Genomic DNA, 22425 nt, shown 5'->3' with positions numbered 1-22425 from the left:
TCATTTGGCAGAATGTTTTGTTGCTGGAACTTTTCAACAAGCACCAAAATGTAGCGTGGCTGGTCTTGAGAAAAACACTATCTGTCAAATCTTTAAAGTGCCCACCAACGCATATTGCCCTCAAGGTGGCTGTGGTGGTGAAGACACCATCGCAGATCTCCTTCTGCAAAGAGGATCTGAAGAGAGAATGCAGTGTTTTTTGTTTAGGTTTTTCCTGAAAAGCTTTGTGATCTAGGACTCTGTGCTCAATGGCCTGTTGCCTGGGACACATACTGGGACAAACATCATCTGTGCCTGAGGACTATCAAACTGATGAAAGATACTTTTTGTCCAAACTTTGTTGGTCTTTCAACATTGAAAATTTGACTTTGACCAAGTGTTACAAACTGACACATTGCAAGGCCAGGATTATGTAGCGAGAGACCAAGCTTGGAGCAATCACTGTCTAGGCATTATGGGAAAAGCCACCATTTGCCGTTGTGTCCAAGGACCTGTTAACTTTTAGGAGACCTCATTGCTTGTATTGGAATGTAAACTGTTTCTTCTCATATTTCTAATATTCTAATTTTGTATTTAAATGGAAGCCCCTAAGAGTGCAATGTTAAAATGAGAAATGTAATATTTTTGTTACAATTTCTGCAATATCTGACTTGAACTATTCAGTAACACATTAATAGATAATTTATGAATAAAGTACATTTCTCAAAAAAAGAACAGGAAGGAATTCAATGACAAAAACAATCACCAATCAATTGTAGTAAACACATTTTATCTCTTCATCTCAGGATAGTTTCAAAAAGCACTGGCAATTGTTGGTCATTTAGCTAAAGAATCAATCTTCAACATAGATGTCCAGGTATTGATATTTAATTATGACTATGAGAGTGTAGGCACATCAACCAAGTCATGGTTTTATTTATACACAAGTGTCTCTAGAAAGAATAGCAAGCACTACCATAACAAAGTTATTTCTTTCCAATTTGAATCTCCTTCACTGCTGCCCTAACTTAAGACCAGTTGACTCAGTAAGGACCAAATACTGGATCTGCCTTATCCAATTAGCTTCACAGTGTGTAACTCATGCAGTTATGGAGAGTTAGGAAATTAGAACATTTATCGGACAAAGCAGGTTGAGCATTTTTGTAGAGAATAAAATCTCTTCTTTTTCTTAAATGCTTCTGATGTTCAGTTCAGGACTGAAAATCAACACTATTTGTTCTGTAGCTATTGTTTTTTGTTATTCAGAATATGCCACATTATTTCACCACATGAGGTCTCACGCTGTGAATCAAAACCCAATCAAACAGAACTGTAGAATGATGATCAAATCAAGCTGGTTTCTCTGCTTCTGGATTTCCACATTACAATGATACAGGCCGGTTTGACTTCATACTTTAAGCAGAATCTGTTAAGCATGTTCCCAAGCTGAAAGGCACACCAAAACCAAAAGTACAAAATAAAGAAATGCCATATGTTTGATGGCTCAAACACATGCAATCTCCTGCTTTAATTTACAGAGGTTTGTGGGTGGATCCTTTGGTGGCCTGAAACTTCAAACGATAAATCATTATCATCATTACCACCAGAAATGGGAAATTGGAGATTGTGCAGTATAGGCTGGTGATGTCATCATTTTAAAGCTTTTAATGGTTGACTCAGTGGTCTTTGAAGATCATTGATTCAGATGTAGAGATTTCTCCCATCTCAGGCTTTGTCTGTAATATCCAACTCAATCGTGGGAATCACAACAAATTCAAGTGAGCAGTGGAAAGTTTTTCCACTTTTACAGGAATGCTGTATCAGTAAAGCTCTATTGAGGATATCTTCCAGTTTGACTAGTCATTTTTAACTTTATCTCTGTCAGTGCTGGAACTGATGAGGTGTCATTTGCAGATTTAGTTGAAAACTGTTAATTATTAACCAAAGGTTTTACTATCTTCACAGGGTCATGGTGCTCTGCAATCTTTTGCACAATGAACAAAGGACCATTATTTCACCAAAGATGCCTACTCTATTTCAGTCCACAATTACTTGCTACCACTTTTAATCTGACTTAAAAAGGTGTTTAAAAGCACAACTGGATGTTTTTGTTAAATAAAGGAGAAAGAAGAGCATTAGAAATGTTAATAGAATGATTAATTCAAACATTTTATACAACTTGATAATTTGTGATATCATTTCAATTTAATCTGCAAAAGAATGTACTCTAAAATGGTTTTAGAATTTTTCAAAGTACATACTGCAAATTGTCTCTCATCCTATCTTTAAGAGTCCCTCTTGCTTGGATATGATTATGCATATCAGCCCAAATAGTAAATGTTTACCTTGGAAAGGACTGGAATGTCATAGCTGTGCCTAATCTTGTCACTCAAGATCGATACACTTACAGACTTTCAGTCAGGATCACTGAGTAGCAATCAGAGAGGAATCCTGGTCAACATTTCTCTTCAAATATGCAGTATTTTAGTTGCTATGCCCACTGAAGTCAGCCAACTGAGACCAGGCATGGGACCTGGAACCTTCCTGTTCTGATTTAATTCCATGATGAGCAATACATTAATCAACTGAACCATAAGAGGTACTGAGCCAAGAGGTGTAAATTTGCATTTGATTCCTGTAATCTGTAACACTATTCTTGTTTTACTTTGCGGGTGAAGATTTAAAACCTTTGAGGCAAAATCATCACGCCTGTGAACAAATCCTTTAGCTGATGAGAATTCCCACCTGAATAGCCTCTTATTTTTTTTTAATTCTTTTATGGATGTGGGCATTGCTGGCAAGGCCACCATTTGTTGCCCATCTTTCTATAGGAAACATGTTGTTAAACTTGAAAGGCTTCTGAAAAGATTGATAAGGATGTTGCCAGGTGTTGTAGGGTTTGAGCTATAAGGAGAGGCTGAGTAGGCTGGGGCTATGAAGCGTCCGAGGCTGAGGGGTGACCTGATAGAGGTTTATAAAATCATGAGGAGCATGGGTAGAGTAAACAGACAAGATTTTTTCCCTGGGGTGGGTGAGTCCAAAACTAGAGTGCATAGGTTTAGGGTGAAAGGGGAAAGATTTAAAGGGACCTAACAGGCAACATTTCATGCAGAGGGTGGTACGTGTATGGAATGAGCTGCCAAAGGAAGTGGTGGAGGCTGGTACAATTATATTTAAAAGGCATATGGATGGGTATATGAATAGGAAGGGTTTGGAGGGATATGGGCCAATAACTGGCAAATGGGACAACATTAACTTAGGATATCTGGTCGGCATACAAGTTGAACCAAAGGATCTGTTTCCATGTTGTAAATCTCTACCAATTTATGACTCTGTAACTCTACGCATGTATTAGTCTCAACACGAGGATGTAATTTAAATATTTCTTGGTAGTGCTTAGCAATCCTTAAAACGCTGCCTTAATTTCCTTTCCTACTGAAGTTTATCTATCTCAGATACTGCCTCATACTGACATTGGACTCTACCTTGCAACTTGCCACATATCCTCAGAGGGCACTTGCAACATTTAGATTTGGTTCTGCTTATTACCAGTAGTTATCTCCAGTAGTTATCTTCCACTTATTTGTTCCTGATAGATGCAAGAGTGTCCTTAAAGTATAAGTTTCAAAAAAAAGAAACCGTTTCTAAATTTAAATTATTATCAGTTAGTCAGCACAAATCACAGTATATCTCCAGCCATTGCACCATCTTCTTCCTGTGGTTTTTCATTCTTGAAAATTGTGTGAATCATCTGTGCATCAAAACATCATGTTTCTGTCAGTTACAGACAACTGAGTTTGACAATAATCTGAGAATTCTGACCACTTTTCTCAAAAACATTCCCATAGGTTTCAAAAGACCTGTGTGCATTGTAAGATATGATATACGCAGAGTGTTTAATGCTAAGGGGCATAAACTTAGATTAGCGTCTGTGCTTTCAGGATAAATATAAATGAACTGTCTGAAACACCCATACATTCATCACAGCTTGTAGCCATTACACTTATCTTTACTGACCTTGCAGGGTCATTAAACTTCATTCTAGTAGTCAAGAGGTTGCTACTCATTTTGCCACTTCTTTCACATGGAACTGGTAAGTCTCAGCATTCAGATCCAACACTGCATTCCACTTTCAGTCTGTGTTCATTTTCAGTTAAGAGAATCTCCCTGATATTCTTGTTTTGCTCATGTTGGAACAAGGCCTTTATGTTACAGTGTACTAATTTGAGGTTACAAAGCAACTTAAAATGCTGTAGCTGCACGCCCCAAAGGCTTCCTAATTCACATATTTTCCAAGCATCTCAGGCAGAATGCTCACTGCGCAGACACCTGCTTTTGACCCAATCACTAACAAGCTGACCACATGGTTGGCCATTTCCAGGGTCAGTGGCAGAACCGTTTAGCTCCCATTAAGCCCTTTCTCCACAATTCTTCTGGCAGTAGATCATGAAAATTGGAATGTCAGAGTCCAAGAACTAACCAAATGAACCATCAGTTGTGGAGTCCCAAGAAAATGTCTCATTGTTAAAGAGTGAATTTTGGCTACGTTCCTCAAAGGACTGAAGCACTATGAAAATACAAAGCTTTCTCTTATACGCACACATATATTGTATACATATATATATTACAGAGTTTTCAAATTCAATGGCTTTTTCCCAAATTAAGCAGCGTTAAAAGCAGCTATTGTAAAATGTTATGATTTGTATTTGTCAGGGAGATACATCACTCAAGTGTAAGAGTAATGTGCATTTTAGAATGAAAGAGCCACATTAGATTTAATGTTTCAAAACATTTCTCAAGGAATCTGCTGCACACTCACATTTAGTACCATGTTTGAAAATCTGACCTGAGCATTTGTAACACAATTAGTGAATTTACCAGTATCTGGTGCAATTTAAGAGACAAAACCAGTACCTGGCAGCAAAAGACCGCTTCAAAGGTGGCATTTTCCTCAAGCTACCAAAATCAGGGCACTCCTATTGGCAAACATAAATAGAATTGGATATCGATAGAAACATTGGAACAAGATCAGTTCATTCAACCCCTTGAATATGCTTGCCACTCAACTGGATCAGTTAAATATAAATAATTATGAACTAAATATGTGCCTCGACCCATGCACCATTACCCACAAAATTAATAAATGATAAATCTTAAATACTTCAATTGGCACTGTGACCACATTTCCGGACGAAGAGCTTATGACCGAAATGTCGATTCTCCTACTTCTCGAAAGCTGCCTGATCTAGTGTGCTTTTCCAGCACCACACTCTCAACTGTGACCACACCCGTGTTGGACAGAGTGCTCCACATTATTACTCAACTTTGTGTGAAACCGCATTACCTTGCTCTCTCTCCATGGATGCTGTCTGGCTCGCTGTGATCTCCAGCGTTTGTTGTTTTCAGTACAGTTTCTAGCATCTGCAGTACTTTGCTCCTACATCATATTTATTGATACTGCTTCTTACTTGCCTAATGCTATTTTTAATTGTTTTAATCCTAATCCTAGATTCTTGACCAAAGGCACGAGCTTCTCCACATCTGCTCATTGAAGGATTGAAAACCACAGGGCAACAATTTAAGGTGATTGGCAAAAGAAGCAATTATGACATAAGGGGAATAAAATGTTCCATGGTGTGGCTTCATTGTTTTACAAGCTGATAATCTGCAGGTTAATCTTTCATTCCAACATGATATTTCCAGAAAGTCAAACTGGAGTTGCAGATCTGAGTCACTGGTTTCTGACCTTTTGATAATATATTAATATCAGTTCTGATAGATAAAGTTTATTACAGGTTTCATGAACTGGCTCCAACTGCAGCCAGGTGATCACTGCAGTCATCTTTAGTCATATTTAGCTTTTCGAAAGCATTTTAATCCATTAGCATTAAAAGCATTAAAAATCAGATGACAGAAATTGAAAACTGATCATGTCTTTTTAGCACTACCACAACACTTTCAGCATGAAAAGCTCTCTAAGATCTTTCTTTATTTTGTACATCATAAAACCTATACTCTGCTATTTGCTTATTATTTTAAACAAAAGGTAATTGTTAACAGGGTTTTATGGCTTCCATATTAAACTATAAATTATTTAGTCAGATTTCCTTATTTGAATTCTATTTACTGAACCATCAGTGACACAATGACAATACAAGCCATACCAAAGACTGTCCAATTTTCCAAGTGTAGTATATTTTCAAAGTCTCCTACCATTGTCATTGCTAAACAATATTAATGTTAACACTAAGTAAAATGTTATTGTTAAACTGTGATTTCCTGACCAATCTGATCTAACATTGCTTGTAATCTGACCTTCAAAATGCAGTATATTCAATCTCATTTATGCACTCAAATGCAGATGGGAATGCAAACTATACCTACCTCATCAGTGAGTTAATGCCAGATCTAGTTTGAACAAATGCAATCATACTGTGAAAGCAGGGATGACAGCACTAATCCAATCCCCTCTTTTTCTCCTTTATTACCTCATCTGACAGTAGGCTTCCCATCCCTGTTTCAATTTTATCTTGGCAAATTGATCCCTTTAGCCTAACTGGGACATTCCAAATTTCTGGTTATTCTAAAGGCATTAAGCGGGTGCAATTAATGTTATTTAGTTCAAACCAAATCCTGCTTTTTATTGAGTTAGCCCACCTAGTAATAGGAATACTGCAACAACTGCAATATTCTTAGGCTGGGAGAGTAAATCTGCCAGGTTTTCTATATATGATTGGACATGCAAGATATTCCTCATCTTCCATGATCACACATTAAAGCCAATCTTCTACAGTCACTGTTATAATTCAATTTCTCAATGGCCATTGTGCCAGAATGATTCTTGTCATTATGGTATTAAATCCAGTTTATTAACGACTAATTAGCATAATCATAAGTTCAGCTTCTGATGAATTTGTGATCCTGTAGCTGAATTCAGGGAACCAATCTAACAGGGTAAAAATGATGGGCACTATTTTCCATAACCCAGTTACTCAGATTTCAGTGAAAACTCAGCTATGTTTGTACACTGAGTTGTGGACACCACAGACTCCCACCCCAGACTGATGATACCACTAAAACAAAACAAAACACTTGCAGATGCTGGAAATCTGAAACAAAACAGAAATTACTGGAGAAACTCAGCAGTTTTGGCAGCCCCTGTGGGGCATAAACAGAGTTAAAGCTTCGAGTCCTGTGACCACTGAACATTAACTCTGCTTTCTCTCCACAGATGCTGTCAGATTTGCTGAGTTTCTCCAGCAAATCCTGTTCTTGTTGACTATATCATCACTGTCATAGAGTCATAGAGATGTACAGCATGGAAGCAGATTCCTTCTGTCCAACCCGTCCATGTCAACCAGATATCCCAACCCAATCCAGTCTCACCTGCCAGCACCCGGCCCATATTCCTCCAAACCCTTCCTATTCATATACTCATCCAGATGCTTTTTAAATATTACAATCGTACTAGCCTCAACTACTTCCTCTGGCAGTTCATTCCATACACATACCACCCTCTGTGTGAATAAGTTGCCCCTTAGATCTCTTTTATATCTTTCCCCTCTCACCCTAAACCTATGCCCTCTAGTTCTGGACTCTCCCCACCTTAGGGAAAAGACTTTGTCTATTTATCCTATCCATGCACCTCATAATTTTGTAAACCTTTATAAGGTCACTCCTCAGCCTCCAACGCTCCAGGGAAAACTGCCCCACCATGTTCAGCCTCTCCCTAAAGCTCAAATCCTCCAACACTGGTAGCATCCTTGTAAATCTTTTCTGAACCCTTTCAAGTTTCCCAGCATCTTTTCGATAGGAAAGAGACCAGAATAGCACACAATATTCCAACAGTGGCTTAACCAATGTCCTGTACAGCCGCAATATGACCTCCCAACTCCTGTACTCAATACTCTGACCAATAAGGGTAAGCATATCAAACACCTTCTTCACCATCCTATCTACTGTGACTCCACTTTCAAGGAGCTACGAACCTGCACTCCTAGGTCTCTTTATTCAGCAACATTCCCCAGGACCTTACCATTAGGTGTATAAGTCCTCAGAAATGAAAGAATATCAGAGGGAACATATCTAAATATTAGCTCTATATGTTATAAAATCACAGATGTAGTGCAATGAAAGCAAAAGAAAATAAAGGCCGAGTCCACAGAATCGTAATCCATCACCAATTTTAAACCAGTATTTTTTCACCATAATTCCCAGATTCGTCAACCAGAAAACTGGTCAATTTTTTTCAAAGTACTAACGCGCTTTCCAAAAAAAGCTAACAATTCAACAATGAATCTGACAATGAGTCATGAAAAGAATACTTGTAATTATAGCCATTTCTACAACCATCTGATATTTAAAAGTTCTTTACAGCCAATGTTGACCTGTTGCATGACAGGAGCCAAAGTGGCAGCCAATTTACACAAACCAGACTCCCCACAAACAGCAATGCATTAATGACCAGATAATCTGTTTATGTGATGCTGAGTGAAGGAAAAAGTGGAAATAGGACTTCTGACTTCTCTGCTAGCATCATATGGTATCTTATGCCCATCAGTGGGGGTTAGGGACAGAAGGTCATCCAAAAGGTAACACCTTGAAAAGTAGTGCACTGAAGTGTCAACCTTAATGGTTGAAATAAACCTTTGAATGGACCATGAAACCAGAATCTCATGATTCAGTAATGAGAGTGTTGTCATAAAGCTACAGCTAACAATATAGAAATAATGCTTTCTATTGGTTTTAAAAGTTAAAGTATAGATTTATTCAACATCATTTATATACTGAAGGTAAACAAACAGAAGGACATGAAAATTTGAAAGTGAAACACAAATGCTGAAGATAAAAAATCAACAAAGATTTTTTAGTAATTCCATAGGCGTGTTCAAATTGAAATCAAAGATTTTAACTTTCTAGCTCATTTTTAAGCCATCTAGTTTTACAACATGTATAGAATTATGGAAAGGAAAATCAAAGTGTGACATTCAGATTTTCAATCAACTGACGAAAATATAAAATGATTACAACAGTCACTAATAATATATACATTTTTATGGCAATTGCCATCTTAACATGGTCGAGAGACGGTACATTGTGATCATCTTTCAAATGATTTCACTGGTCTTCTTAGTCGTAGTAGGAACACCCACAACTGAGGGTTCAGGGAAGGGGTTGGTGGTCGTGGGTTGGGGAGGCAGACATATTGTAATCCCCAAAAAGTCCTCAATGGCAAAACAGGCAAAGGAAGACAGTGTTACACCAATCTGTAAATGGAGGGGCCAATGTGGACCTGTTTGTTGTGGTTCAACACGTCACTGAAATCTGATCAACAGTTGACAGACTCCTCCTGTTAAAAAAACTGCACAGGCTACTAACAGGTCCCATGTGCCATGCCCTATGTTATTGGAGAATTGGCAATGGCTTCTGGGTAATCCAAGATGGAGGACAGGAAAAAATTCTGGCTGTTACAGGCTGTTCCTTTTTTGAGGTATTTTAGATGTTGGAGGTGATTTCCTCGAATTCCAGGAGCAGCAATTACTGTTTTGGAACAATGTAAATTAACAAGGTAAAGGTGCAAAACTTGACCTACTCTTGGGAAATAAGACAGGGCAGGTGACTGAGATGTCAGTGAAGGAGCAATTTGGGGCTAGTGACCATAATTCTACTAGTTTTAACATAGTGATGGAAAAGGATAGACCAGATTTAAAAGTTGAAGTTCTAAATTAGTGAAAGGCTAATTTTGATGGTATTAGGCAAGAACTTTCAAACGTGATTAGGGGCAGATGTTCACAGGTAAAGGAACGGCACGGTGGCACAGTGGTTAGCACTGCTGCCTCACAGCGCCAGGGACCTGGGTTCAATTCCCGACTCAGGCGACTGACTGTGTGGAGTTTGCACGTTCTCCCCCTGTCTGCGTGGGTTTCCTCCGGGTGCTCCGGTTTCCTCCCACAGTCCAAAGATGTGCGGGTCAGGTGTATTGGCCATGCTAAATTGCCCATAGTGTTAGGTAAGGGGTAAATGTAGGGGTAGGGGTATGGGTGGATGGCGCTTCGGTGGGTCGGTGTGGACTTGTTGGGCCGAAGGGCCTGTTTCCACACTGTAAGTAATCTAATCTAAAAAAATATGCTCACCCATTACCTGCTGGTCAATGTTTGAACTGATAATGATGATAGACCCTTGAGGATTCCACTGGCTGCAAACTGTTTGGTTCCAGGATACAAATGCTAAAGGAAAGGTAGAAAGGGGGGCAAGAGGGGAGGGGAAGTGGAGCTAATGATAAGGGATAGTATTACAGCTGTACTGTGGGAGGATATTCCCAGAAATACATCCAAACAAGTTATTTGGGTGGAACTGAGAAATAAGAAAGGGATGATTACCTTATTGAGATTGTATTATAAACTCTCTAATAGTCAAAAGGAAATTCAGAAACAAATTTGTAAGGCAATCTTAGCTATATGTAAGAATAATAGGGTGATTATGATCAGGGATTTTAACTTTGCAAACATAGACTGGGACTGCCACAGTGTTAAGAGTTTAGATGGAGAGGAATTTGTTAAATGTGTACAAGAAAATGTTCTGATTCAGTATGTGGATGTACCCACCAGAGAAGGTGCAAACCTTGACCTACTCTTGGGAAATAAGACAGGGCAGGTGACTGAGATGTCAGTGAAGGAGCAATTTGGGGCTAGTGACCATAATTCTACTAGTTTTAACATAGTGATGGAAAAGGATAGACCAGATTTAAAAGTTGAAGTTCTAAATTAGTGAAAGGCTAATTTTGATGGTATTAGGCAAGAACTTTCAAACGTGATTAGGGGCAGATGTTCACAGGTAAAGGGACGGCTGGAAAGTGGGAAGCCTTCAGAAATGAGATAATGAGAATCCAGAGAAAGTATATTCCTGTCAGGGTGAACGGAAAGGCTGGCAGGTGTTGGGAATGCTGGATGAGTAAAGAAATTGAGGGTTTGGTTAAGAGAAAGAAGGAAGCATATGTCAGGTATAGACAGGATATATTAAGTGAATCCTTAGAAGAGTAGCAAGGCAGTAGGAGTTTCCTTAAGAGGGAAATCAGGAGGACAAAAAGGGGACATGAGATATTTGGCAAATAGAATTAAGGAGAATCCAAAGGGTTTTTACAAATACATGTAGGACAAAAGGATAACTAGAGAGAGAATAGGTCCCCTCAAAGATCAGCAAGACGGCCTTTATGTGGAGCCACGGGAGCTGGGGTCGATACTAAATGAGTATTTTGCATCAGTGTTTAACTGAGGAAAAGAATATGGAAGTTATAGAATGTAGGGAAATAGACAGTGACGTCTTGCAAAATGTCCAGATTACAGAGGAGGAAGTGCTGGATGTCTTGAAACTCATAAAAGTGGATAAAACCCCAGGACCTGATCAGGTGTACCCGAGAACTCTGTGGGAAGCTAGAGAAGTGATTGCTGGGCCTCTTACTGTGATATTTGTATCATCGATAGTCACAGGTGAGGTGCTGAAAGACTGGAGGTTGGCAAATGTGGTGCCACTGTTTAAGAAGGGTGGTAAGGATAAACCAGGGAACTATAGACCAGTGAGCCTGACGTCAGTGGTGGGCAAGTTGTTGGCAGGAATCCTGAGGGACAGGCTGTTCATGTACTGTTTTTGGAAAGGCAAGGACAGTGAAGAGAGTTACCTCAGATTACAACAGGATCTTGACCAGATGGGCCAATGGGCTGAGAAGTGGCAGATGGAGTTTAATTCAGATAAATGCGAGGTGCTGCATTTTGGGAAAGCAAATCTTAGTAGGACTTATATACTTAATGGTAAGGTGCTAGGGAGTGTTGTTGAACAAAGAGACCTTGGAGTGCGAGTTCATAGCTTCTTGAAAGTGAAGTTGCAGGTAGATAGGATAGTGAAGAAGGCGTTTGGTATGCTTTCCTTTATTGGTCAGAGTATTGAGTACAGGAGTTGGGAGGTCATGTAGCGGCTGTACAGGTCATTGGTTAGGCCACTGTTGGAACGTTGCGTGCAATTCTGGTCTCCTTCCTATCAGAAAGATGTTGTAAAACTTGAAAGGGTTCAGAAAAGATTTACAAGGATGTTACCAGGGTTGGAGGATCTGAGCTACAGGGAGAGGCTGAACAGGCTGGGGCTGTTTTCCCTGGAGCGTCGGAGGCTGAGGGGTGACATTATAGATGTTTACAAAATTATGAGGGGCATGGATAGGATAAATAGACAAAGTCTTTTCCCTGGGGTCGGGGAGTCCAGAACTAAAGAGCATAGGTTTAGGGTGAGAGGGGAAAGATATAAAAGAGACCTAAGGGGCAACTTTTTTACACACAGGGTGGTACGTGTATGGAATGAGCTGCTAGAGGATGTGGTGGAGGCTGGTACAATTGCAACATTTAAAAGGCATTTGAATGAGTATATGAATAGGAAGGGTTTGGAGGGATGTGGGCCTGGTGCTGGCAGGTCGGACTAGATTGGGTTGGGATATCTGGTCGGCATGGACGGGTTGGACCAAAGGGTCTGTTTCCATGCTGTACATCTCTATGACTCTATGACCAGTCTTACGGTGGCAGTAAGGACGTTTGAGGACTCGTCTACTGAAGTAGTATGGACTGAGGTTAGAAACAGGAAAGGAGAGGTCACCCTGTTGGGAGTTTTCTATAGACCTGCAAATAGTTCCAGAGATGGAGAGGAAAGGATAGCAAAGATGATTCTTGATAGGAGTGAGAGTAATAGGGTACTTGTTATGGAGACTTTAACTTTCCAAATATTGACTGGAAATACTATCGTTCGAGTACTTTAGATGGATCAGTTTTTGTCCAATGTGTACAGGAGGGTTTCCTGACAAGTATGTAGACAGGCCAACAAGGGGTGAGGCCACATGAGATTTGGTACTGGGTAATGAACCCGGCCATGTTTTAGATTTGGAGGTAGGTGAGCACTTTGGTGAAAGGGACCATAATTCGGTTACATTTACTTTAGCGATGGAAAGGGATATTTATATATATATATATATATATATATCGCAGGGCAGGACATAGCTGGGGGAATGGCAATTCTGATGCGATGAGGCAAGATTTAGGATGCATAGGATGGGGTTGGGAACTGCTGGAGATGGGCACAATTAAAATGTGGAGCTTATTCAAGGAATAGCTACTGCGTGTCCTTGGTAAGAATATACCTGTCAGGTAGGGAGGAAGTGGTTGAGCAAGGGAGCCATGGTTTACTAAAGAAGTTGAATTTCTTGTCAAGAGGAAGAAGGTGGCTTATGCTAGGGTGAGATGTGAAGGCTCAGTTAGGTCACTTGAGAGTTACAAGTTAGCCAGGAAAGACCTAACAAGAGCCAGGAGGGGACATGAGAAGTCGTTGGCAGATAGGATAAAGGAAAACCCTAAAGCTTTCTAAAAGTATATCAGGAATAAAAGAATGACTAGAGTAGGATTAGGGTCAATCAAGGACAGTAGTGGGAAGTTGTGTATGGAGTCAGAGGAGATAGTAGAAACACTAAATGAATATTTTTTGTCAGTATTCACACTGGAAAAAGACAATGTTATTGAAGAGAATACTGAGAAAAAGACTACTAGACTAGATGGGATTGAGGTTCACAAGGAGGATTCTGGAAAGTGTGAAAATAGATAAGTCCTTTGGGCTAGATGGGATTTATTTTAGTATTCTCTGGGAAGCCAGAGAGGAGATTGCAGAGCCTTTGGCTTTGATCTTTATGTTGCCATTGTCTACAGGAATAGTGCCAGAAGACTGGAGGATAGCAAATGTTGTTCCCCTGTTCAAGAAGGGTGGTAGAGTTTACCCTGGTAATTATAGACCAGAGAGCCGTTCTTTGGTTGTGGGTAAAGTGTTGAAAAAGGTGATAAGAAATTGGATTTATAATCATCTAGAAAGGAACAATTTGATTAGGAATAGTCAACATGGTTTGTAAAGGATAGATCATGCCTCACAAACCTTATTGGGTTCTTAGAGAAAGTGACCAGACAGGTAGATGAAGGTAAAGCAGTTGATGTGGTGTATATGGATTTCAGTAAGGTGTTTGATTAGGTTTCCCACAGTAGGCTATTGCACAAAATACAGGGGCATGGGATTGAGGGTGATTTAGCAATTTGGATCAGAAGTTGGCTAGTTCAAAGAAATCAGAGGGTGGTGGTTGATGGGAAATGTTCAGCCTGGAATTCAATTACTGGCAGTATACCACAAGGATCTGTTTTGGGGCCACTCCTGTTTGTTATTTTCATAAATGACCTGGATGAGGGTCTAGAAGGATGGGTAAGTAAATTTGCGGATGTCACTATGGTCAGTGGAGTTGTTGATAATGCCAAAGGATGTTCTAGGTTACAGAGAGAGTTAGATAAGCTGCAGAGCCTGGCTGAAAGGTGGAAAATGGAGTTTTATGTGGAGAACTGCGAGGTGATCCACTTTGGAAGAAGCAGCAGAAATAAAGAGTACTGGGCTAATGGTAAGATTCTTGGTAGTGTAGATGAACAAAGAGAACTCGGTGTCCATGTACATCGATCCCTCAAAGTTGCCACCTAGGTTGATAGGGTTGTTAAGAAGGCATACGGTGTGTTAGCTTTTATTGGTAGAGGGATTGAGATTTGAAGCCATGAGGTCATATTTCAGCTGTACAAAACATTGGTGCGGCCACATTTGGAGTATTGTATACAGTTCTGGTCACCGCATTATAGGAAGGATGTGGAAGCTTTGGAAAGGGTTCAGAGGAGATTTACTGGGATGTTGTCTGGTATGGAGGTAAGGTCTTATGAGGAAAGGCTGAGGGACTTGAGGCTATTTTCATTAGAGAGAAACAGGTTGCGAGATGACTTAATTGGGACATACAAGATAATCAGAGGGTTAGATCAGGTGGACAATGAAAGCCAAGTGTGTGGTGCTGAAAAAGCACTGCATGTGAGGCAGCATTGGAAGAGCAGTAGAGTCAATGTTTCGGGCATGAGCCCTTCATCAGGAAATGCCTGAAACATCGATTCTCCTGCTCCTTGGATGCTGCCTGACCTGCTGTGTTTTTCCAGCACCCCACTCTTGACTCCAACCTCCATCATCTGCAGTCCTCACTTTCTCCTGGACAGTGAGGGCCTTTTTTGTTGAATGGTGATGGCTAGCATGAGGAGTCATAACTTTAAATTGAGGGGTGAATAGATGTAGGACAAATGCCAGAAGTATTTTCTTTACTCAAAGAGCAGTAGGGGCATGGAATGCCCTGCCTGCAACAGTAGTAGACCTACCAACTTGAAGAGTATTTAAATGGTCATTGGATAAACATATAGATGAAAATAGAATAGATAGGCATCAGATTGTTTTCACAGGTTGGCACAACATTGAGGGCTGAAGGGCCTATACTGCCCTGTAATGTTCTATGTTGTATGATATATCCACTCGTTCACAGACATCCATTGCCCCCTCTTTTTGTCTGTGTCTCATTACCATTCCCTTGTGTATCAATCCTGCATGAAATTTAGAACTAACCACTTTCCTCCTTGATTCATGCTGAATGAGAATTTGCCTACAGTTTAGAATCATAGAATCCTCTCAGTGTAGAAAGAGGACATGCAACCATCGAGTGTGCTCTGATCCTAGAAAAGAGCATGCCACCCAGATCCAGACCCTCACTCTATCCCAATAACCCAGCATTTACTAAGGCGAATCCACCTAACCTACACATCCCTGGACACTACGGGGTATTTCACCATGGTAAATCCAGCTAACCTGAATATCTTTGGACAGTGGATGGAAATCCAGGCAGGCACGGGGAGAACCTGCAAACTCCACACAGACAGTCACTCGAGGCTGGTATCATACATGTTTGAGCAAGTCTCAATCCTTGGCACCGCGAAGCAGCAGTGCTCACCACAGTCACCACTCCGCCCTTACAATGGACAAAATCATGAGCAGCAACACTGAGGGCTCTAAAGGTTCTGATTTGTGGAGGGGCTTTGTTTTGGCAGCAATACTGATGTATATGGTATGCATTCTGGATTATATAGCTACCCACACGTATGCATAATTGAATGATATCTTCCATGTAAACATGTATTATTTATTGTACACGTGGAATGAATGTTTCATTCATGCTCAAAGCATAAAAAGGTCGCGGCTAAGACACTGAAAGTAATAGAAATTTATGTTTTTTTTAGTGCAAGAAAGCACTATTGGTATGTAGAAAGTTTGGTATGTAGAAGGTTTATTTAAAATTTTAAACAGTCCCCAAATTAAATATCGCTTTACAACAAGAATCTAACTCCAGTTAGACCCATCAACATCCAGGAAGCATCACAGATGGTCCTGGGCTTGCTGAATATTTTCTGTTTTAATTTCAGTTTTCTGTTATTTTTCAAATCAATTTGTAATCACATACTTCTGGAATTGGTGAGACTGGAACCCAGGCCTCCTGGTTTACAGGTAGGGACACTACCACTGTGTTATCTTATTCTTTGAGGTAGTCTCTATGAGCAATAATAGTTCTGCAGCCAGTGACTCGGCCCAGTTCTCCTGCGGTTTGCTACAATGGGGAAACCGAGTGAGGTATCTGCAGTAATGTTAAAGAATCATCGGTTTGCACAGAGCGGAAGAAGTCGAAGACTGCTGTGTAGTTAAAATGAAATAATTCTTTCCGCTGTAAATGTGCTTTATTGAACAAAATAATACAACTTCTGGTCTTAAATTCAAGGATTTTTTTTCGCGTTTTCCAAACTTTATTGTCTTTCCAACTTCCCCTATTTGCACATTCTTTCATGAATCAATTCACAGGTCCTTTCTTATCGGAGGTCGTTCACTCATTTATTGTCTCTGTTAATTTGCCCCACCCCCTTCTCTCGTTTCAAACCTTATTGAAATGCTTGTTGATGCCTGGTGAAGTGTCTGCATCCAAACTGCCAATTAAGACAAAAACAGGCAGAAACAAGTTAGTGACATGATTTCTATTTACAGTTGCTGTTTTTCTCCCCTCAGTGTTTTGTTTTAGTTTCGGATTGCCAGCATGTAAATAGATTTTTTAAAGTTCTTAAAGAAGTTTTGTTTTAAACAGAAGAGTATCTGGATACAAGTAAAATGTTTTAATTTAATTCACACAATACCAGGTTATAGTCCAACAGGTTTACAAGCTTTCGGAGCGCGGCTCCTTTATCAGGACAACACCGGCACCTCCACATCTTAATGTGATTTAAGGAAAAAGGTCATGTAACGCAGAATATGCAAATCAAATTGAGAAAAGGGCAAGAGTGAAAATTTGTGTTTCTTCTGTTCCTGAGAGTGAAAAGACTTTGTTTTGAGTTGACCAAAATGTAACGTTTTGTTTTGTTATTTAAGAGGAGACATAATGGCTCGTACCTCGTAGTGTTTATACTCAGTAATAGGTGATATCTCCGCCAACCTGTTTCAAAACGGATTGTCTCTTAAAGTAAGCTCAGGCAGGGAGTCGTTTTCCAATGTGTCAATTGACTTTCAATGAATCTGTTTATTCGCTTGGTAGGAAGTGAACACTGAATTCTTAAAACGCCTCTATAAATGTTTGAGATGAGCTAGAACCTGATTTGGGTTGCGACTGGCGGATAGCGAGTGTCTGCCGAGTGCGAACGTCCCAGTCCCGTCCGCAGGAAGCGATCCAGTCCGGGATTTTTGTGCCGTCTCCTTCCAAATCGGATAGCCAGTGACAGCTGGAGTTGGGAGGCAAGGATGGGGGGTAGGAGTGGGGCAGCCGCTCAACAGACAGCCCGCCTGCCCTCCACAGCTCTAACTAAGATGATTCGGAGCGTGTGTGTCCAAGCCCGTGTTCGCCTGCTGTGACAGGACACTGGACAAGGAACTGGAGACTTATAACCTTCCCCAACAGCCCGGAGAAGAGAGAGACTGCTCCTTGACCCAAGTCCACCCCGCTTTGGTAATCGGGTCGAAATTGACGAAGCTTTCCCGAGTGGATTTCTGGGGCATTGTGCCGGGGGAGTGACTGGGGAGGGGAGGGGGGGTGATTTTGTTATTTTTGTTTTGGAACAGCAAAAGTTCCCCATGCTGTCGGGCTGGTTGGGGCGAACAACCGTGTTACTCTTTCCCCCTTGTCAAGACGAGACATCTGCACCCTCACAGAGGCTGACAGACACGGTGTGTGTGGATCACATTGGTCAGAGCTAGCCTTAAATGGATTACTAATGAGACAGCAGTGCCGCTGGTTCGACTCCCCAACCCCAGAAGGTAGAGTGCTGTTCTGTTCCTCCCAGAGAAACAAGCCTCTTTTTATTTCTGTATGTTGCGAGCACCGGTTCTTTGTTATTTTATGTGTGCCTTACCATGAGATTTGTTCAGCTAATTGTTCCCGTCTCACCAGTGATCATAGCTACAGGGAGCCGCGTGTATGTGTATCAGGGACTGGGAGCTCTGTTCAGATTCTGATCCTCAGCCCCTGACAGTCGGCTCCTGAGAATTGCTGCTAACTGTCTGCTGGTGTTAAATATCGCTTTTGGATTTATGTTGGTCCCTGTTAAAATGCTGAGTCTAGTCTTAATATTGTTTCCTCCCAGAATAAATCAATTTTCTATCTGGTACTTAACAGTGGTGCACAAATCATTTCATCTACACATTTTTAAGAACAAAATCCAATGGTTGGTTATTTGTCATTTGCTAAACTTGGCTTCATAATTCTCGCGACCTCGCTTTGTTTCTTTTAAACAGCGACTAATACACAGTAGTTTTAAACGCCGGGGCGTACGAATATATTTTCCTATTTGCCAAGACTTGGTAACACTAGTTAGCGGCCCAAGTGTATTTACAAAGGGGCTTTGGAGGTGGGAATTGCTGAGAGTCCAGATTTGTGCAGTGTGCGGCTTGCTGACTTGCCCTGTGCTCTGGGAGTGGACGCGGGGCTGTAGCATCGTTACATTATATGCATGAAGTGGGGAGAGGGGCTCCCCCGATCAGCATTGAAACCAAGCGAGGGCTTAAGTCTGCAAATTCTCCATGTGCTGTTATTTTTTTAAGGTCCGGACTGGCAGTAGCCCAGTTGGAGTATGAGACAGACGATGGTCCCTTGTGTGAGGGGACGGGGAAAGAAAGTTTTGGTTGTGCAGTTGGTATTGCAATCTGTGGGACTTGCTGTGCGCGGCAAGGATCCGGCAGTGTCTTTCTCTGAGCAGGGGGTGGATCTGCAGCCTGGAGCATGGGGTCAGGCCAGGGGTTAGTGACCAACAGCTGCTTTCGCATCCAAAACGCTGTGTGGAATAACATCACAGGTATCGAGCAAATTTAATAGGGGGAGGGGCTGCGGAGGGGACGTTCCTTTTGGCTTCTACTGTCTATGTAGTTGTGGGGGAAGGAAACCTGTTTCAAGAAACACTTGATCTGCACTTTGGTGAAATAATCTGAAGTGTGCGGCGGGTGGGGGACCTTGACTGCCGTGGAAGTTGTCTCCAGAGACAGCCTGAATTCACTGAGCTGGTGTCAGAATTAAGCTGACATGAATTGGTGCATATTCTGATGTTTGTGTATCGTTTTGTGGAGGGGAAGGTTAAGTGGATCTCATGGTCAGCAATGTCCAACCACAAAAAAATAAAATTCAACCACTGAATGGAAAAATATGCCCTGTTAAAATTGGCTTTGTGTGGATTCTAGTCTTGAGTTATGGCTCGGCTAGGGATCTTCATCTATTAATCATGGAAGCTAGTTATTTATTCAGTTTCCATAGTTTCAAAGCCTCTGATAGTGTTTTAGTGTCTTGGGAATGGCTCGAAATACAGTTGGGCCACATGTTCACAGCCTTTCTGGCAGCAATCTGGACCTTTTTCATTGTTTTTAAATTAAAGAAGCTTCCGTGTTTCAGGCGGCCTCCTTCCTTCTTTCCTTGGTCCTGTGCGAACTTTGGGTACAGAGACTTGATTCTCGTTGCTGCTGGTTCGTTTGGGCAGCAGAAGCATTTTTATTTATCGAGTGACACATGTAGAGTAAAATGATGGGCTCTCCAATCAGCATTGAGTATTTGCAGAAAGCCAGTCATGATTTCATGATTATTCATCAGCAGATGCTGTGTTTTCTCATTACAACCTTATGCCGGAAACAGATATTCCATATGGATGTGTCTGGCACTTAGAAGTGTTAACCCAGCTTTTTGATCAAACTGCTCAGTGGCTTTCCCATAGGCCACGGCTGAGTGACAGGCTGGCTCATTTTGTGAAGCAGAGCCCCCGTACGTGTCTGAGGACGTTGGTGTTTGTATACACGAGGGTGTGTTTATATCTAAGTTCCACACTCTTACGTTCTTGTCACAGAAATTGTGACTGGCCTTTCAGAAAAGGATCGTGTCATCATGTGAGGTGCAGTCAACATTCTACCTCCTCCCCATGTTATGCCAAAGGGATGGGGCTTGCTGGTCCTGCCAGTTTTCCCTCCTTTGCCCTCTTTTTGTTCAGTGCTCCACCTGGTGGCCTGACCAAGAATTGGCGCACACCACTGAGGGCCAGCTGAGTTCAAATCTCAGTCGAGACGACGATTCAAGGTGGGACTCTTTGATACTGCGACTCGTGCATTGTGCCGTTCTGAGCTATCACCTCACTTCGGAGAGGAACGAGTTAACGAAGCCCCAGTATTGTTCTAATATATTAGGTTGCAGTGGTGCAATAAAATGTGTCCTTGCAATCCTTTCACTGTGATGCGCTCGGAGAGGGGGAAAAAAATGTAATGTTGTGATCTGATGTGAGTGAAACGTTACTAGATCAAAGGCTGGCCATGCACACGGGGTTGCGTACATAAACCAGACTGACGAGTGCTCCTGAATTCTGCACCGAAAATACTCGGGCTGCTGTTGGAATGTAGCAGGGCAGACAAAATGTTGCTGTTGTATCATCAAAAAGTAAGTTGAGCTTCTCCACAGCTGATGTTACTTTTATCGAACGCTTTCTTCACTCGGAATCATAGAGCTGATTCGTAGGCTTGGTAATTGCTGGATGCATCTTTATTTTGCTCTGCTGTTGTGATCCTCGCAGCAACATTGTTCAGCCGTGAATGTGTCTGCAAATGCCAGCTTGTTTGTGATTTCATACGTTTTATCAAAATATAGAACAATAGAATTTTAAAATGCAAATGTTTCCTGGTATGTCAAAGTTCTTAAGAAATGTAAGTCTGAGTAGCAGCATACTTTCATGGTCCCTTGCTTTGGTCTCCGCACACTCCACGTTAGCATCTTCAATGGATTGTGTATTTCTTTATTGCAAACCATGTTAATTTTGTTTGTTTGTTGATGATTTCCTATACGCACCCCAAGAGTCAGGACTGGGTAAAGTGCCATCTGTAAACATAAGGCTGCAAAATCTAGTTTAGCCGAGAGAAGTGAAGGAAAGTCTTGCGACTATGTGTGAACATGAATGGCTGATGTCAATGTATGTTTTGTTTGAGAGTTTTTATTTCTTTTTTTTGATGCTTTATTTACATTGGAGCATATGGTCTATTAGCCCTGTTTATTTGACAAGCAGCATTGTCGGATCATTAAAATGTGGAAGCAGGCCATTCAGCCCATCAAATGCACAGCAACCGTCTGACCAGTATCCCACCCAGACCAACCGTCCCCTTCCCCACTGTAATCCTGCATTTCCCATGGCTAAATCACTTAGCCTGCACAGCCAAGGACAGTATGGACAATTTAGAATGATCAGTTCCCCTAACTTGAATATCTTTGGACTGTGGGAGGGAACTGAAGCACCAAGAGAAAACTCATGTGGACAGGAGGAGAATGTGTAAACTCCACACAGTCACCTGAGACTGGAATTGAACCCCCAGGTCCCTGACACTGAGGCAGCAATACTAACCACTGAGCGACTGTGTGGTTAATTTACCTTTTTTGTTGTGTATCTTGTTTTGAATAAATCAACTTTTGGCTTCTCTTCCAAGCAACACTAGGAAGGTGAGATTTAGTCAAAGCTTCTGTGACTCTGTACTTTGTTCATTTGTTAAATGCGGATTTTTGGCTCCGGATAACTTTTAATCAAATGCAAGCATGCTAAATCAGATTTACCAAACATCAACAGGCAGAATCCTTAGCAGCAGAGCAAAGCTTTTTAACATCCCCACTGAGTGAGAATTTTAATCACATAATGAACTAGAACCAATTCACTGGCAAGATGAAAGAATTCACCCCATCTGTGTGCGAGATGCTGCAAAGTCACAATGCAAGAAATCTTAAAACACATTTTTTGAATATGCTATGCCCTTGAACTGCTATTGCAAATGCTTTAACGAATGTACTCTTCCAGCACAGTAGGCAAAAAATGCAGATCACACATACGATTACAGGAAAAAAAAATCACCATTTTCCAACAAGTTATAAAATCAGACTTGTAGACTCGAAGAAGTTGGATAGTTAAATGCAGTCATCAACAACACAAACAAAGGAAACAGCAAATAATCAATGTTATTTAAAATCAGTTTTTGCAGCATTTTTATTGTGCTGTCCAT

At 41.1% G+C, this 22425-nt stretch overlaps 1 protein-coding gene across 6 annotated transcripts in view; it reads left to right on the top strand.

Moving 5' to 3' along the window:
* sema6a (sema domain, transmembrane domain (TM), and cytoplasmic domain, (semaphorin) 6A) overlaps nt 1-22425 on the top strand; it is a 146654-nt gene that overhangs the window by 37208 nt on the left and 87021 nt on the right. For 4 of the 6 annotated variants that reach the window (XM_060837560.1, XM_060837551.1, XM_060837543.1 and 1 more), the window contains exon 1: nt 17990-18180. The exons of 1 other annotated variant lie outside the window; for it this stretch is intronic. The gene's annotated coding sequence lies outside the window, so the exon portion shown is untranslated. Of the gene's footprint in view, nt 1-17989; nt 18181-20733; nt 20828-22425 lie in introns of those variants that run through there. One more of the 6 variants, XM_060837526.1, reaches the window with a different exon arrangement.

This window comes from Hemiscyllium ocellatum, chromosome 2, assembly GCF_020745735.1.
Source record: "Hemiscyllium ocellatum isolate sHemOce1 chromosome 2, sHemOce1.pat.X.cur, whole genome shotgun sequence".
NCBI classification, from domain to species: domain Eukaryota; kingdom Metazoa; phylum Chordata; class Chondrichthyes; order Orectolobiformes; family Hemiscylliidae; genus Hemiscyllium; species Hemiscyllium ocellatum.
This window is presented reverse-complemented; position numbering and strand designations above follow the sequence as displayed.